Below are 8,182 nucleotides of genomic sequence, written 5' to 3' on the forward strand. Positions count from 1 at the left end.
CAGCCTTGATGATTGTATTGTTTTTATGTAGTGTGTCAAATACTACAAAATGCAGTCAACAATACACATTAAGTGGTTATTTAAATTTTCCTGATTTTATCAATAGAAAACTTTACATTTGTTTTGCTTTACTTTATATTGTATCTAAGCACACAAACCAATGTTGAAAAAAGTGAAAGTTTTATTTAATATTGCAATCTTTTTTTTTTCAGGGAATATGTAACCATCAGATTACAAAATAAATTATGAATATTCACATGTTGTGAATGAAAACATGATCACTTCTAACTGGATATATGAATTCTGGGAATCAACACAATTATTTATTGTATTATAAATTATAATTGAGTTGATTAATAATAAATTGCTTTTAGCCAATTACAACTACCAGCTACACAAGAGAACAAAACAGAGGTGGAAACATGTCCCTGTCTGCTGCCTCCCTAAAATCTGGTCAAGCTCAGTTCCAGCTGATTGTAATCAGGTAGCTCTTGGTAAGATGGGAGACTTTTAATAAATCAATACATTAACTCTGCCTTTATTTCTGTGGAAAGTTTAGCAATATAAATCTGATATGTATTTTTAAGTCTAATGGAACAGAAAGACACACTTATTTTCCTCATAATTCTCTCTTAAGAAGTTTGACAACATCAAAAGATTTAAAAAAGTATCCACAAAAATGCCATAGTAGCAAATATCTATTTTGTGTGAAAAATAGAAAGAGATTAAGGAAATATTCCTTGCTCAGAGCGCAGAAATGAGTCAAGACAATCAACAAAGAGCAGGAGAACCACCTGCATCAGTGCAGGCCAGGAATATTGGCCCTGCTGAGAATGACACTTGCCACTCCAATGGCAAGTGCACATTGGATATAGCCAGCAATGTGCTCTATCATAAGGAAACTGCTTATTTGGCTACATCTGGAGGTGTGCAGTGGCTAGGTAATAAAGAGAAGGTGGTAGCCCCACTAGCCAGTGGTGCTGAGGCTGCTCTTGGAACGTGTGTTATGGGGCACCTAGTTCAAAAAGGGTGTTCAGAAATTACACAGTCCAGCAGACAAATGACAACTACTGTGATTGAGGACCTGTGAGCAAAATTTGAAGGTGTTTGGCTCCTTAAGTCTGTCAAAAATGGAATCTGAGGCAACCTAACCCAAGGCAACAATCTGGAGCTGCAAATGCGATGGAGCTGAACTTTTCTTGGTGGCAAGGGTTGATAAGGCACAAGATCTGCATGCTGCAGTTTGGGGGGGTCGGGCTGTGCATCAGGAAAAACTTCTTCACTTGGAGAGTATGGCAGTGAGGGAACAGATTACCCGGAGTAGCTTCTCTGTCTTTAGAGTTTTCCAAGACTCAGCTGGACAAATGCAGAGCTAACCTGACCCAGTGTGGTGACAAATTCTGCTGTGAGAGAGAGGGAGGGGGGCTGGAGAAGACCTTCAGCGGCTGGTACCCGGCTGGTTGGCTACCCCGGGATTTGGGATTTGCATCCAGGGGCAGATCTGCAGTCCTTAGCAGCATCGCCTTGGGCAATACCCAGGAACAGATGCTTTGGAGGACAACACACAAACCCTGATACAGATAATTATAGAACAATTTGCTTCAAGCTAAAAGTTTATTGTGAGAATAATGAATTTCTAAGAATTTATTGTAAATGCAGTTTGTAAGAGGAATGTTAAGACTTTGAAAACGCTTTTAGCAGCTTCCTTTCATTTTAAACACACAAGCATTCCAGACGAAGGGTTTCCAGGAAAAAAGGTCTTTAAACCTGAAATCCTGGTCTTAAACTCCCCACCAGGAGTAAAAGTTCTGATTCAGCTGATTCATGTTAAAGCAAAGGCAAAGGCTTCCATTACAATCCAGCCCTTAAGGAGCAGTTAGTAGCAATTAGAAAATTATTGCCACATCACAATCTTAGGAGTATGCCCTGAGGGAAAAGCTTTCGACAGAAGACCACCGTTCCTCTGATCTTGCTGCCAAAAGGGGTAAGCTCTGCTTTCTTATTCACACGGGAGAAAATTGGTCTGGCCTATAGTTGACAACCTTTTTTACTTAGAGTCTAACACTTGCCTATCTGTCTAATCAGATATTTAAAAATTCGTTCATGTAATGCCACTCTGGAAGACTACGGTTTCAGGAAAGTTATTGGAACAACTTGAACTTTCCTCCATTTGTACTTCTCATTGCTTGTGGAGATTTAGGAAATGGTTTCATAAATATCTCAGCCAAATTCTATCACTGGTTCTAGACATACAGTTCTAAAAACTCCACATGCAAGTAGACTTGGAAACTACGAGGGGTAACATAGATATTACTAATTGTTGCTCAGAGAAACACAGATATAAATTTCTCACATTTCAGTATCCCATAGTCACAAACCTCTTAGTCTGGTTCATGACAATCTAATATTTCTCATTTTAAAACCTTTCTAAATAATGAACACCCTTCTGGTTTGGTTTGGGGAGGTTGGGGGGCTAGTTCTTTTATTTTATTAGCATTTATGTTGATTTAGTTGCAACTAAAGTGTATTGAAGGGTAAACATTAACCATTTTAATGTTTAGCTGCTTCTGGAACAGAGAACAAAAATATCTTCACAGTCCAAGGTGCCTTCATCCCCCTTACTTGTATATCTGGAAGTATATCTGCACTTAAAATGCTATTTCAAAACCAGATATGACTGAAATATTGTCATTTTGTTCCACACAGCATTTTATCCTATTCACAAGTTGCTCAAGGTCTCATGGCTCAGATTTATAGAGGAACTTCTGACAAGTGCAGTGACACTAATTTTGCAAGCAGTGAAGCTGTGTCAGAAGTTTCTTTCCAAAATAACATATTGACATATTTTCAGCTGAAAGAAATAGCTGAATTTCTTTTGAGCTGAACAGTCATTTGGGAGAAACTTTCAATGACCAGTGCTGTCAGTACATTGATGAAATCAGCTTCCATATGCACACTCCAGGTAACTCCTGCTTTGTGAGTCATTTAACTTCACATTGTTGAAGTGGAATGGCATCTTTGGCCAAAGCCAAGTATTCTTCTACAGTATTTCCAGTAAAACTTGAAGTAAGTGCATCACAACTAAATGCTTAGTAGGACAGAAGACATTATGAAAGCAAAGTTTGTGCTTTAGTGCAAGATTTGGCTGCTTTTGGCAAGTCTTTTTGTATTTTGAATGGAGAAAGAAGGGTAGAACAATTGAGAAATGAAAAATATATTTTATGGTAATGCAGACAAAAAGCTCAATGAAGCTCTTCTGTACTTTAAGTCACAAATACATTTTAAAATTTCAATTACAAAATTGTGTTGGTAAAAGGAAGCTGACACACATAACAACCAGAATTGGTTTTTCTGTATGTTGTTTTGCTTTCTGGCTGTTTGCAGGGTCAGTAGGATGTATTGTCATGCACTTGTACCTAGCATTCATTCTAAGGAGAAAAATAAATGCTGCAAATGGAAGTGGAGTGCTATTCTCTGCAATCCCAAGGACAAATGTTCACTAAGGTATTCTTCTCTTTATTGTTCTCATTGCAAACTCACTAACAATTTAGTACAGGTGATTGTTTCCAGAACTAGGAGAGCTTAAGATTGGAGCAGGAAAAGTGGAAGATATAATTTTTAAAGGCTATTGGACCTGCATGGTTGGCTCAGTGTCTGTCTGTGTTATGTCTGGCACTAATACATGATATTAATAATTCACCTTCATATCACCAAATTCACATCCTTTGTTTCTTCTCTGTGCTTCTAATGGACTCTTTTTCATTATGCATATTCTTCTTATCCATATGAACAAATAGGCTTTGAATTTAAATGTATGAACTTAAAGGGAAATAGACATTTATTCAGAATACATGTTTTTATCAGGAAACAGACTTGATTTGGATTAGCTTAGGCCAGACAGCTGGTTTTATGCATATCTAACAGTGTGAGAACAGCAAAACCAGCTCCAGACTCAGTGGAACCTTAAACCTTTCTACATGTTTACTTGTGCCCCAAACCCCAGGAGCATTGCTGTATGTAAGAGCCTGTGTCAGGCAGTTGTGAACAGTCTGTACTGCTGATGTTGCTATAGATTAATGCAAAACAGTTTCTTTCTTGTCATTCATTTCTCACCTCTGTTCTTCTGCTCTCTCTTCATCTGGGCATCTGATCCACAAACCAATGCTGTGCTGCTCTATAACTCCTTCCTGTAGCCTGTGGCATTCACGTGCACATCTGAATATACATCTTTATATTTTGCACATTTATCTTTCTCTTCTCTGTCATCTTTGTGTTTTCTGTGGGGAGATGAGAGGTAGAGGCCTTGCATGTGGAAATCAGAAGTTCATTCAGTAGCAGTAATGTAGCCATCTTCTCTAAATACAGGATCCAAACATCTGTCCTGCTTCATTTGCATCTGCCACCGTGGAATTAAATTATTCAGTCACGTCTCAGAGTCAGCACGGGGGAAACAGTGGGGAAATGGAAGGAAGAAACCAGTGCAACATTCCACAGACCCCTTCCAGGTTCCCCTTTGTACACACAGCACCTCCAGAACTGTTCAGTCACTGCCATCAGGGGGTACTGCTGACCTGGGATGGATCCTCATGGCAGAGGAATTTCATTTTGCCAAATATTCCGAGAAGTGTGACTCTCTTTTGAGGCTCCACAACCATTATCCATCACAGTCTGGATATGGACACTCATGTCTACACTCAGATCATGAAGCCACTTTCGTTTTGCAATTAACCAGTTTTTAAAGGGAAATAAATAAAATAAAATAAATAAATAAATGGAAAAAAGACAAATCTTTAAACACAGCTTGGCAATGAACTCATGACCCACAAGAATCTGTAGTCCATTAGCAATCAGTGACCCATCAAGGTCTCAGCTCTACAGTCATCATTATCTCACAGTTAATTGAACTCATGCAACATGACATTTATTTATTAATTTACTTGAAAAGAAAAGGGCATTATGACTATTTTAAAATCTGACTAAGTCAGTTATTCTAAGACCCTCATCTTTCAAAGGCTGTCATTTAAAACCAAATAATATAATTATTTGTCATTTTCTTTATGATTTGGTATTCCTTAAAGGAAATATCATTGATTGCCTTTACATGTCTTATAAGAAGTTTGTCCACCTGTTCTGACATTTAAAGTCTTTCTCCGGGCACAGACTAAGCACCCAAGAAGATTCACTTAAAAGCAAAAGTGGACTACACAAGGAACTGTTTCATGCCTCTATGGTCTCTGGCTCAAACTTCTTTCCGAATGTAAAGATTAACCTCAAAGCAACAGCTTAGCTCTTTGCCCTCTTCCCTCCCTGAAAAGGAAACTGTCACTTCCAACTATTTCAGAATGTTAATTCTGTAAAACAGCCATGCTGCAATCCTGCAACAATGCACAGTTTATTCTGGGTGGCTCTGGAATTGCCTCTGACTCCTGCTCATTTCCCAATAATTACTGATAATTACACCACTCATAACAGAGTGAAACACAACAGACTCTTTCAAAGCTGTAGAAACAAAGTTTGTCCAGAAACTGACCTTCCCGTTTGGAGGTGAGAGGAAGTGTGCATGGAATTATGTAGGCAAGATGAGTTGCTTTCTAACTCGTTTTGATAGAAATCAACAAGCATAGGCAGGAGGAAAACCAAGGCAGTAGTTTTAAGGAGCCCCAGGCAGCAACTTACGTGCAGGCTTAGGTTTGTTCAGTGGCTTTAGGAGCTGTCAATGTTTCGTCTCGCCTGTTATCTTAATATACTGCAACAATGGCAATGATAAACAACATACATTTAATATAAACCCTTCTTTGCTTGTTTATAGAAAGAGTTTCTTTGGTCAGCATATAAACGTCTCTGAGATCTTTTTAAGGCTCATTGCCAGAGGAAAAAAGGGGGAAAAAAAGGCTGCTGGGGGAGCTGAGGAAAAGCTGCCAAGTCTTATACAGCAAAACAGTTTTTATGGCATTTCTACTTTTTTTGAAGAACTGGTTTTACAGCATGTTTGAGCAAGATACTCAAAATCACACCCTTCCTAAGTTTCTTCACTCATCCTTATTTAAATCTCCTTGGCAGAAGTGAGGGCCTTGTAACTGCTTTCGAACTGCAGTGTATGAGTTTTGGCAGAAGGAGGCCTTGGACTCCTGGTGCTGCATTCACATCCATGGAAGAGCTGGGGCACAAGGCAGCCTTGGAGCCATGACACTGCACCCATGGTGGGGGATGTGTGGCAGCCATGGGCCTTGCCCTGTGACACTGGGGCACAGCTTTGGCACTGGGCCTTGCACGGTGACACTGGGGCACAGCTCTGGCACTGCACCTTGCCCTGTGACACTGGGGCACAGCTCTGGCACTGCACCTTGCCCTGTGACACTTGGGCACAACCCTGACACTGTGACATTAGGGCACAGCTCTGGCACTGGGCCTTGCCCTGTGACACTGGGGCAAATCTCTGATGCTGTGATTTCCTTCAGCAAGAGAAGTGACAGGCAGAGGGGCCTTGGGTTGCAGACAGCAGACACAGAGCGGTGTTCATGTGCACCATACACGTGCACGAGTATTCTGTGCAATACTGTGCTCCTGCAGTTCCCTCAAGCATTTAAAAAGCAAACCAAAATGCCTTTTTGTATGAAAGCTCTATGGATAGCTTTGAGATACTGCTTTACCACCTTTAAAGGGAATAGAGACCGACCAACTGAACTCCTTAGCTTTTCAAAAATAGCCCCACAGCTGGTTAGATTAATTTGTGTCTTTTTGGCATTCCTTCCCCCAAGGAAGTAAGCATGATCAGCTGCTATCCACTGGAAGCACTATAGAAACAGATCTATTATTATTATTATTTTAATTTTTTTTAATCCATAAATACTGGCAATGTGTTACACTGCTGTTTGTCATACTCAGAGCAGATGGTTTGTTGTGAGATTACATTCTGGACTTCCAGAGATGTGCATCCAATTTACCAATCCCATCATTCCCTCAAATGCTATGGATGTTTTGATGAATACTGGTTTTAGTACTGTCAATATACTTACAATTTTATTGTGTCCCACAATGGCTGAACAATGTTTTAATGTTTCTGTGGAATCTATGCTACACCTCAAACAGAAGACATGGGTTTGATGAAGAAATGATGGAATGGGGATTTTTGTTTTGTCTGATACAAAAGCTCAGAGAAGATTACTGTGACAATCCTCTCTGTTTCTAAATCTGCAACCATCTGTTTTTTTTTCTGATTCTAAGAATTCTATAAACCTGAGTATGGATTTTTAAATATAGATACGTCTAGCTATTCCACCTGTAAGCCAAATGTGGAAATTAGAACTTCAGTGCCAATGAGGTACCCTAACATACCTGTGACATTCTTCCCTCTTCCCACCGACACACACATACAAAATTACTTTTGATGTAACTATTGTAAAAACTAAAAATCAGAGAGGAGAGTCTCTCACTCATAGTTCTGCCTGATCACATAATTGTGTAGTAGGTATTAATTTAATTTTAGCCAAAATAATTCAATATCTGAAACAATAAATATATAAGCCTGATTTTACTTAAGAGACTCAACTGTCATGATTGAAAAAAAAAAAATCTTCTGACAATTAGCAGACCAGTAACCTTAGGCAGGATCAAGTCAGTGCGACAGCCTACTAGATTTTAGCTCAAATTTCACATTCAATTGGTGGTAGAAGACCAAATGAGTCTGTAACTGTTGCTGAGGTCTGTTACTTAGTGATCCACTAAAGAAAGGGAAAATTGCCACCAGGAATCACATTTGATCTGTCAGCGCTGTCCACCAAAAAGAGCAACAAAACCATTAGAATTATATCAGTAAAAAAATTAGCAAAGATATAGTCTTGGTAAAACCATGACAGACATCTTCCCCACAAAGGATATTTACTGACTATGACATGCATGGCACAGGTTTCCAAAAATATCCCTTATGAACCAGGACCAGGAGCTGGGCTTCTCCTACCTAATTTGAACAGATTTAAACTTGTTGCATAGATAATAGCTAGCAATAGTCATCTCAATCTGTCAGGTATTTGGGCTGAATTTTGTAGTAATGCATTTTCCCTTTAACTTATGACTATATGAATCCACTTGTACAGTCTCATGGTTCAGAATCTGAAATTCTGAAATCTGAAATCCTCTAACACTGTTAAACTTCATTTTAGGTAGCATCTAGTGCTTTCAGAGA

Source organism: Melozone crissalis, unplaced genomic scaffold (assembly GCF_028551555.1).
Source record: "Melozone crissalis strain CALT ecotype California unplaced genomic scaffold, PUWL_Pcris_2 ptg000027l_1, whole genome shotgun sequence".
NCBI lineage: Eukaryota > Metazoa > Chordata > Aves > Passeriformes > Passerellidae > Melozone > Melozone crissalis.